Below are 11,683 nucleotides of genomic sequence, written 5' to 3'. Positions count from 1 at the left end.
GCTGTGCGCTGTAATGTGAGTAATGGTTATCGCTGTGCGTTGTAATGTGAGTAACGGTTGTGGCTGTGCGCTGTAATGTGACGCTGCTGTGCGCTGTAATGTGTTGCCGATGTGCGCTGTAATGTGAGTAACGGTTGTTGCTGTGTGCTGTAATGTGACGCCGCTGTGCGCTGTAATGTGAGTAACGGTTGTCACTGTGCGCTGTAATGCGACGCCGCTGTGCGCTGTAATGTGAGTAACGTAAGTGGATGTGCGCTGTAATATGACGCCGCTGTGTGCTCTAATGTGATGCTACTGTGCGCTGTAATGTGAAGCCTGCTGTGCACTGTAATGTGAGTAACGTTTGTCGCTGTGCGTTTTATTGTGGTGCGCTGTGCGCTTTAATGTGATGCCCGCTTTGCGCTGTAATGTGAGTAATGGTTGTCGCTGTGCGCTTTAATGTGATGCACTGTGTTCTGTAATGTGAACAACGGACATCGCTGTGCGCTGTAATGTGATGCCGCTGTGCGCTGTAATGTGAGTAACAGACGTCGCTGGGTGTTGTAATGTGATGCCGCTGTGCGCTGTAATGTGAGTAACGGACGTCGCTGTGTGCTGTAATGTGATGCCACTATGCACTGTAATGTGACACCGCTGTGCGCTGTAATGTGACGCCACTGTGCACTGTAATGTGATGCCACTGTGCACTGTAATGTGATGCCACTGTGCACTGTAATATGAGTAATGGACATCGCTGGGTGTTGTAATGTGAGTAACGGATGCTGCTGGGCGGTGTAATGTGATGCCGCTGTACGCTGTAATGTGAATAACAGACGCTGCTGAGCGGTGTATTGTGAATTGGAACTATTCTGTGGCCACAACCCCATATTTTTTGCCACGCACCTTTGGTGTGCCCCGTCAATATTTTGGTTATGTGGTTACCCTGAGGCTGCAACATATGCGTTACTGGATAGGATAGCCTATTCATTACAGCACAGTGAATTACAGGTCACCGGTGCAGAAGAATGCTGGCCATACACTAGGTACGAATACACAATATTGATGCGTGGATCAACCCATTGCATGTTTTGAGTGCGATTACGATGCGATGCGTGTCCCCGTGGGTCACACGTCGCATCAACTGATCATGCGTGCTGCACATATGATCAGTAGATCTGGGTGGGGGTCAATTGCGGATCATACGATAGATCGTAAGGTGCATAAGCAACTTACGATCTAGCGTACGTCAGGGAGCTGGCGGGGAAGGTCGTCGGACAACACGCATCTAATGCAAGTCGTACTAATATATGGCCAGCAGAAGAGTATTTTAGTATAAACTTAATGGGATTCTTCTAGTTTACTTAAAGCAAATCACAAATGAGTACACAATTTGAATTTCCTGCATAGGATCTTAGATTTTATAATACATACACTTACAGGTATAATAGGCAGTGATCGCAAAAACGCGCTCCACATTAGCCAATCCCTAAGGGGGATTTCTATAATTAACTGACGCTTGCCCCCAGCTGAATGATATAAAGAGGAGGTGGAGCCATACTTGCCTACCTGACCCTCTCCATGAGGGAGAAAATGCTCTGTTCCTGGACTTTCCTGGTAATGTATGACTGCCATCACCTGTGGTGAAAAACCTTTCTTATCAAATAACTAGCTCACCACAGGTGATGGCAATCATACATTACCAGGAAAGTCCAGGAACTTTCCAGCCAGTTTCACCTCCTCTTTGGACTGGCTGCTTGCGGGGGGTGACTCGGTGTCGGTGAGTGAAGGGTAGTGCGGGTAGTGCGGGTGGTGGATGGGTTACGGGGGGTTGCCACAGCGACTCTGGGGGGGTACCGGCGATGTGCAGGGATCGGCGTCCTCCGTGATCTAGTGGGTACAGCTGGGCTTAGTGACTAGGGCTTCCCGCAGTGCCTCTGAGGTGGTGGCCGCGCTGCTGCTCTTGCTTTGAGAGGTTGAACACCTCAAAGCAAGAGCGGCAGCGCGGCCACCGCCTCAGACGGCACCATGGGAAGCCCCAGTCACTATGCCCAGCTTTACCCACTAGATCACGGAGGACGCCGATCCCTGCACGTGTGGAGCGTTCCCTGTTAGTCCGCTATGGCCCTGTGAAATATGGTGGCGGTATTATAGCTGCGGCCGTGACGCGTGTTAGTCACGGCCGTATAACTGCTCTTGCTGAGCGGGCCGGCGTTCTGCGATGTAGCCGTATGGTGGCGGGAGAGAGATGCGGTGTACGTTATTGCTGTGAGGGGTCCCCCTGGCTGGGGGGGGGGGGGCTGGGGCTGTGGCTGGCTGTGTTGTGTTTTTTTTTTCCTGTTACCGCTGTGTGGTTCCGCAGGTGGAAAGGGGGGGCTGGTGATTGGAGGCAGCTGACTATCGCTTTGAACGTAGCTGAGGGTTTGCTGAAGGGCCTGGGGGGAATCACTGTGTGGCTTGATTGTTTTTGCTGACACTATGTTAATATGCTGCAGGGTTTAGCTCCGAGTGGGGCGGATTACTGTGGATTTGGGCAGGCGCTGGCATACACTAAATTTTGCAGGGAGTGGGCGGGGATCTGAGATGCTGGGCATGTGTAATTGGATATAGTGAGCCTCTGCACAGTCACTGGGGTGTCATGTGAACAATGTTAATTATGTACTGCACAGCCATGTGAGACGTACCTGTTGCAATGTTTGTATGTGCTCTACCGAGCTCAATGTGTATAACGTGCTCTACCGGGCGCAATGTGTATAATAACGTGCTCTGCCTGGCACAATGTGTATAATAACGTGCTCTGCCTGGCGCAATGTGTATAATAACTTGCTCTGCCTGGCGCAATGTGTATAATAAAGTGCTCTGACTGGCGCGATGTGTATAATTACGTGCTCTGCCTGGCGCAATGTGTATAATAACGTGCTCTGCCTGGCACAATGTATATAATAAAGTGCTCTGCCTGGCGTGATGTGTATAATTATGTTCTCTGCCTGGCGCAATGTGTATAATTACGAGCTCTGCCTGGCGCAATGTGTATAATTACGTGCTCTGCCTGGCGCGATGTGTATAATTACATGCTCTGCCTGGCGCAATGTGTATAATAATGTGCTCTGCCTGGCGCAATGTGTATAATTACGTGCTTTGCCTGGCGCAATGTGTATAATTACGTGCTCTGCCTGGCGCAATGTGTATAATTACGTGCTCTGCCTGGCGCAGTGTGTATAAGCGGCACTACTGTGTGGTGTAATGTGAATTGGCACTATTATGTGACCACGCCCCATCCCCATGAAGCCACGCCCCTAAAATTTTGCAAGGCGCCTTCGAGCGCACTGCCTGTGCTTTGCAGTCTGGGAGATGGAACACCAATTCACTTTCTGCCTAAGGGCACCAAAATGTCTAGTTACACCTCTGGTGCAGGGTGTCCTGCATGCTACACAGCCCAGCAGCATTGTCACCCCATCCCCCACCTTGCAACACTTTTCTAGTGTCCAAACAAGATTAATACGAACCTTCATTCCGATGGAACCCAGAACAAGACCGGTAGGACCCCAATTTTTAAAAGTGAGGGGTCCCTGGGACCCACTTTTTTTTGGGCTCAGCACGATCACTGATAGGTACACTTACAGGTGCAGGTCTGGAGGCACATGAAAAAAAAAAGTTTAAATTCTAAGGCACAGTAGCAGTGCTGCCCCCAGGGCCCTATCGTGATGGCACTGCTCGCAACCCATATTTATGGCCCTGTGTACTGATCTCGCCTACTTTAGTGTTGGTTCCACCTACCATTGATTTGGTGTCGCCCACATGGGGCCACTTCTAGAAATTTTTCCAGGGCCACTTTTAGTTCCCAATCCGCCCCTGGGTACATGACACATTATTCATGATAAATCTATAGGTACATGACACATAGTAACATAGTATTTGAGGTTGAATAGAGGCAAATTGCCCATCTTGTTCAACCTGTTTTAAGTTGTGATGGTTCTACATACTTGCTAAATAATGTTTTATGACTAGTTAGCTACTCTAACTCATGTTACTCCCGGATTAACCACGTTGATATTTTAAGTATTATAACCTTGGATAGCCTTTTCATTCAGAAATTTATCCATTCCTTTTTTAAATCCAATTACAGTCTGCTATTACCACCTTCCCTGTCAGGGAATTCCACATCCTGATTGCCCTAACAGTGAAGAACCCTTTCCTCTGTTGTGTTCGGAACTTTCTCTCCTCCAGTCGCAGTGAGTGCCCACGTGTCCTAAACTGTGTTCTCTTAATAAATAATTCCTCTGATAACTCTTTGTGATGTCCCTTTACATATTTGAAGATATTAATAATATCTCCTCTTAGGCGCCTCTTTTCTAGTGTATACATATTCAGCCTAGTAAGTCTTTCCTTATAGTCCAGTCCTTCTAGGCCTTTAATCAATTTAGTAGCTCGCCTTTGAACACTTTCGAGTTCACTGATATCTTTTTTATACAATGGTGCCCAAAACTGAACACAATATTCCAGGTGCGGACGTACCAATGACTTATACAGCGGCATGATTGCATCCGAGTCCCTTGTCTCAATTCCCCTTTTTATGCACGCTAGCACCTTACTTGCCTTCTTTACTGCGTTTTGACATTGTGTACGGTTATTAAGCCTATTATCAATGAATACCCCCAAATCTTTTTCCAACTCTGTTTCCCCTAAGCGTTCCCCATTTAATATGTAGGATGCAAGTCTGTTTTTAGTTCCAAAATGCATAACCTTGCATTTGTCTATATTGAACCTCATTTTCCATTTAGACGCCCAGAGTTCAAGTTTAGATAGATCATTCTGCAAGCACTCCACATCCAATTCTGAATTAATTACCTTACACAGTTTAGTATCATCTGCAAAGATTGGCACTGTGCTTACCAGGCCTATTTCTAGGTCATTGATAAATATGTTGAACAGTAGTGGTCCGCGTACGGACCCTTGTGGTATTCCGCTGACTACTGGGGACCAGGTTGAGGACTTCCCGTTGACCACTACTCGCTGTACCCTGCTATCCAACCAGCTGCTTATCCATGTGCAAATAGTTTTTCCTAGGCCAACCTCCTTTAATTTGATCATCAGTCTCCTGTGAGGAACTGTATCGAAGGCTTTTGCAAAATCTAGGAAGGCCACAACCACTGCTTTTCTTTGATCAAGATTATTGCTCACTTCCTCGTAGAAGCTAATTAAGTTAGTCTGACATGACCTGTCCCTCACAAACCCATGCTGGTTTTTGCTAATAATCCTAGCGGACTTTAGATACTCCTGTATGATGTCCCTTAGAATTCCTTCCAATATTTTCCCCACTATAGATGTTAAACTAACTGGTCTGTAGTTTCCCGGAAGATTTTTGGATCCCTTTTTAAATAATGGCACTACCTCAGTTATACGCCAATCCTTCGGTACCATGCCTGATCTAATTGAACTATTGAAAATCAAGTATAGGGGTCGTGCTAGTTGTGAACTAAGCTCCATAAGAACCCTCGGGTGAAGTCCATCAGGACCAGGTGATTTATTAATCTTAATTTTGCTTAGTCTCTCCCGGACTACTACTTCACTTAAACAAGTATCTAACCATGAATCATTACTGTCACAATTGTTATGCTCTACTCCCACCATCAGTTCTTCACTGGTGAAGTTCTTCACATGTTTTCATGAAAAATCTATAGTTACATGATACATTATTCATAGTATATCTATAGGTACATGACACATTATTGATGGTATGTTTATAGGTACATGACACATTATTCATGGTATACTGTATTTATAGGTACATGACACATTATTCATGATAAATCTATAGGTACATGACACATTTTTCATGGTAAATATATAGGTACATGGCACATTATTCACGGTAAATCTATAGGTGCATGACACATTATTCATAGTATATCTATAGGTACATGACACATTATTCTTGGTATGTCTATAGGTACATGACACATTATTCATGGTATGTCTACAGGTACACGACACATTATTCATGGTATACAGTATCTACGGGTACATGACACATTATTCATGATATGTCTACAGGTACATGACACATTATTCATGGTAAATCTATAGGTACATGACACATTATTCATGGTATATCTATAGGTACATGACACATAATTCATGGTATGTCTACAGGTACATGACACATTATTCATGGTATATCTACAGGTACGTGACACATTATTCATGGTATATCTACAGGTACATGACGTATTATTCATGGTATACAGTATCTACAGGTACATGACACATTATTCATGGTATGTCTACAGGTACATGACACATTATTCATGGTATATCTACAGGTACGTGACACATTATTCATGGTATATCTACAGGTACATGACATATTATTCATGGTATACAGTATCTACAGGTACATGACACATTATTCATGGTATGTCTACAGGTACATGACACATTATTCATGGTATATCTACAGGTACGTGACACATTATTCATGGTATATCTACAGGTACATGACATATTATTCATGGTATACAGTATCTACAGGTACATGACACATTATTCATGGTATGTCTACAGGTACATGACACATTATTCATGGTATATCTACAGGTACATGACATATTATTCATGGTATACAGTATCTACAGGTACATGACACATTATTCATGGTATGTCTACAGGTACATGACACATTATTCATGGTATATCTACAGGTACATGACACATTATTCATGGTATATCTACAGGTACATGACACAATATGCATGGTATATCTATAGGTACATGACATTATTCATGGTATATCTATAGGTACATGACACATTATTCATGGTATAGCTATAGGTATATGACACATTATTCATGGTATATCTATAGGTACATGACACAGTATTCATAGTATATAGAATATAGGTACATGACACATTATTCATGGTATACGGTATCTATAGGTACATGACACATTATTCATAGTATACTGTATCTATAGGTACATGACACATTATGCATGGTATGTCTACAGGTACATGACACATTATTCATAGTATATGGAATATAGGTACACGACACATTATTCACGGTATACTGTATCTATAGGTACATAACACATTATTCATGATATATCTATAGGTACATTACATATTATTCATGGTATATCTATAGGTACATGACACATTATTCATGGTATGTCTACAGGTACATGACACAGTATTCATAGTATATAGAATATAGGTACATGACACATTATTCATGGTATACGGTATATATAGGTACATGACACATTATTCATGGTATACTGTATCTATAGGCACATGACACATTATTCATGGTATATCTATAGGCACATGACACATTATTCATGGTATATCTATAGGTACACGACACATTATTCATGGTATATCTATAGGTACATGACACATTATTCATGGTATGTCTACAGGTACATGACACATTATTCATAGTACTGTATGTCTACAGGTATATCACACATGGCCCCACTCCTCTCTTAAAGCGCCTCTGGTCTGAGGATTGAGGGGCATGTGGAGGCATTTGGGATGAATGATGTGAGGTTTCTGATGTAGTTCCCGAGCTGATTTTTTTTTGTTGAAATTACATTTTTATTTGTAGTAATATAAAGTCAGCCTGTTGCCTGGTTCAGTAAATAAGCCTTGAATGTTGAGCTTACACCAGTTGTTATTTATAATTACTCAATTAGAATGTTTTGAAACATCTGTCATCTGATTCTAGCAAGTAAAGCACTTGGTGAAAATGGCATTAATTGTGGATGGAAAAATATATGTAAGCTATTCCCTTCACCTAAGTCAGTGCAGAGAATTTACAGCAACGTTTGGACAGTTCTGCATTTATCACACCTTTAGCAGTCAAGTCAGACAGGAAAATACATATTCATATCTGTTATATATACTTTTTAAATTATGTATTGGATAACAACATTTTTAATCACTCTTAAATGTCAAAAATAACAGGCAAAACATTATATGTAATTGAAGTAAACCCTTTAAAGAAATGAAATGATGTCTGAGTATTACAGTTTCCTTGGAAATGAAAGAATTTTTATTGCCAACTTGTGTTTGCTCATCCTTTAGAAACTAAGGTCTTGTGAAGACCAATAAAGATAAGGAAGAAAAGTTATTTCTGTGTAATCTCAAACCCACCACTTACATAACATAGTAACATAGTTATTGTGGTTGAAAAAAAGACAAAATGTCCATCTAGTTCAACCTTTTTTTTTATAATTCTTACACTAATCTGTATTTAACACTAGTTTAACTATAATGACCCCGATGAAGTTAAGTTATTAAGTCTAACTAACACTATAATTCATGCTTTTTCTAAAATACACTCTTTAAATGCTATATCCTTGGATATTTCTTTTAGTTAGGAATTTATCTAATCCATTTTTAAGCATATTGGCTGAGTCCACCATTACTACCTTCTCAGGCAGGGAATTCCAAATCCTTACTGCCCTTACTGTGAAGAACCCTTTCCTTCTTTGGCAGTGCCAGATTAAGGGGGTCATGGGCCTGGAGCTGAAATTTCTGAAGGGCCTATTGCGTGTCAAAACATGGGGTGTGACCAACACTGCAGGTGTGTAGCTACTGATATGGGGATGTAACCAGTGCTGTGTATATATTTATATATGTGTGTAGGCAGAGCCGTCTTGATAGCAGAGTAGGCTCCTGGGCAAAGCAATGCACTGGGGCCCTTAACCATATTCAAGCAGTAGGGGTGGGGGGTGCTATCAGTAGCAGCTTTGATGTCACAAACACACGGCAGTTTATAGCTCTTTGAAACATTGGGGGTCATTCAGAGTTGTTCGCTTGTTGACGATTTTCGCTATGCTGCGATTTGTTGCTAAATGCGCATGCGCAAGGCACGCAGGGCGCATGCGCTTAGTTATTTAACTAAAAAATTAGTAGATTTGCTGTGGATCCTGCGGCGCTTTTCAGTCGCTCTGCTGATTGGTGAATGATTGACAGGAAAGGGGTGTTTCTGGGTGGTAACTGAGCGTTTTCCGGGAGTGTGCTAAAAAACGCAGGCGTGTCAGGGAAAAATGCGGGAGTGTCTGGAGAAACAGGGGAGTGGCTGCCCGAACGCAGGGCATTTGTGACGTCAAACCAGGAACTAAACGGACTGAGCTGATCGCAATCTGTGAGTAGGTCTGGAGCTACTCAGAAACTGCTAAGAATTATTTATTAGCAGTTCTGCTACTCTTTCGTTCGCAAATCTGCTAAGCTTAGATACACTCCCAGAGGGCGGCGGCCTAGTGTGTGCAATGCTGCTAAAAGCAGCTAGCGAGCGAACAACTCGGAATGAGGGCCATTGCCACATAGCAGTGGCAGGAATGTAAAGTGGTGCAAGATGGAATTGTCCTTGAACAAAGCGCACTATGGTGAACAAAGAGCACCAATCAGTACAAACAATAAAAAAATCAAAAGAAAAAAAAAATCGATAAAAAAAAAATAAAATCTGTTTTTTAACTTGCAGCTCAACTGCGTGGATCACAGGGCTTATAGATGCATGTGAACAAAGCACACTGGGGCAGATGTATTAACCTGGAGAAGGCATAAGGAAGTGAGAAACCAGTGATATGTGCAAGGTGATAAAGGCACCAGCCAATCAGCTCCAATATGTAAATTAACAGTTAGGATCTGATTGGCTGGTGCCTTTATCACCTTGCACATATCACTGGTTTATCACTTCCTTATGCCTTCTCCAGATTAATACATCTGCCCCACTATGATAAGGAGCACCAAACTGAACAAACAGTATAACTTAGCTATATATAAATATATATATATATATATATATATTATTTTTCCTCCCCATTTTTGAACTTGCATATGGGTTCGAACTGCGTGGATCACAGGTTATACAGATGCACGTGAACAAACCGTACTGGAGTAAAGCGCACCAACAGTACAAGCAATTGATATATTTAAAAAATATATATTTTTAAACTTGCAGTTTGGTTCAAACTGCATAGATCACAGGGCTTATAGATGCAAGTGAACAAAGACGATCCGCTCATGTGACTGGTGCTCAGGATCCCGGTGGTCACCATGCTGACGCTGGGATCCCGAACGATCAAACGCCCGACAGACGGCATGCGACTAACAGGGACTATTCCCACTCATGGGTGTCCACGACACCCATAGAGTGCGAACAGAACCTGTGGCAAGTGCAGCGAGCTCGCAAGGTGCTTTGTTGCGCTTGCCCCTGCTGGCACTCTGCAGACGGGATCCCAGGGTCGGTATGCTGACCGCCGAGATCCTGGGTGCCGGTCACATAGCCCCAACCCGAACAAAGCACAGTAGGGTAAAGTGCACCAAACAGTAACATTTACAGCAGAGTACAGTGCAGCATACAGCGTGTCCCCTATACGCAGTCACTTTAATCAGAGAAACTTGTGAGTCTGGAAACACTACAGCCAATACAGCAGAGTCAGCACAGCATACTGTGAAATGGTGCTGAGTCCTGGCCGCGGCGCCCTACTGTATATAGAATCCAACTCCAACCTTGAGAATCCGACACCAGGAGGATAGCGTATAGGAACATAAGGGCCGATTCAGACCTGATTTCTGCTGTGCGTTTTCTCACAGGCTGCGATCAGGTCTGCACTGCGCATGCACCGCAATGCGCAGGCACGATGGACCACAGCAACGGGGATCGCAGGTCAGTGACGGGATGGTGTGAAAATTCCGAATGCAGCGGCGATTACAAGGAGATTGGCAGGAAGAGGGCGTTTGTGGGTGGCAACTGACCATTTCTAGGGAGTGTCCGGAAAAATGCAGGAGGGACCCGGTGTTTTGTGGGAAGATTTCTGCTGTCAGCTCCGGTCCCGATCATTGCAGCGGCTGAGTAAGTCCTGGGCTGTGCACAAGCGATCGTACTCCTCCACACACACAATAACCTTCCCCTGTAGGCGGTGACTACCTGAACGCAGGGATGCAAAAAACGCACCCTAGCGATCAGGTCTGAATTCCCCCATAGTGAAGTGGCACTCACATGGTCTTCAACAAAACAACCAAAGTGTATATCCTATTTGGATGTTTAGGTCCCTTGTTAGACTTATGTTTGATAAGTGGAGTGCTGGTCTTGGTCATATACACACACAGATAAGGAATAGCAATATCCGGCACTCTTGAGTACAATAGGCAATAACCTATGTATAATATCCTGACGATGGCTACCCAGCCGAAACATGTCAAAATAAAGAATATATATATATATATATATATCTCGGTGAAAAGGTGGTACTTAGCGCTACACCAAATGAGTGAAAATAAAGAGAGTCTTAGTCCAGAGACAGTGGTAATGTCCAATTTCTCTGTCTCCAATCCACACTCCCTCTGACAGGGTGGCAGCCGTAATCCCGGTGACCGGTGTTCAGTCGGTCTGTTTTGATGGATCTAGAAAGAAGGTGAAAACAGCGCCTACTAGTGCAGTATATTAGGATCCTTCAAATGAAAACCTCCACCAGTTCAATAACACCCTTAGAAAAACGCAAGTACAGTGTACCATCATGAGTGGAGTTAACCACTTAATTAAATCGCACGCTCTCAAAATGGGAATTCCCGAACTGGATAGATTTCTCCCTTCAGCTCCAGAACCTCATGGTACTTCTAATGCTCAATGATCACCAATGAAAAGAAAGAAGGTAGCCGAAATAGTGTAATAAAGTTTTAACATCAGTTTA

This window comes from Pseudophryne corroboree, chromosome 11 (genome assembly GCF_028390025.1).
Source record: "Pseudophryne corroboree isolate aPseCor3 chromosome 11, aPseCor3.hap2, whole genome shotgun sequence".
In the NCBI taxonomy this organism is placed as follows: domain Eukaryota; kingdom Metazoa; phylum Chordata; class Amphibia; order Anura; family Myobatrachidae; genus Pseudophryne; species Pseudophryne corroboree.
The sequence above is the reverse complement of the archived record's forward strand: the minus strand, read 5'-3'. Positions refer to the sequence as shown.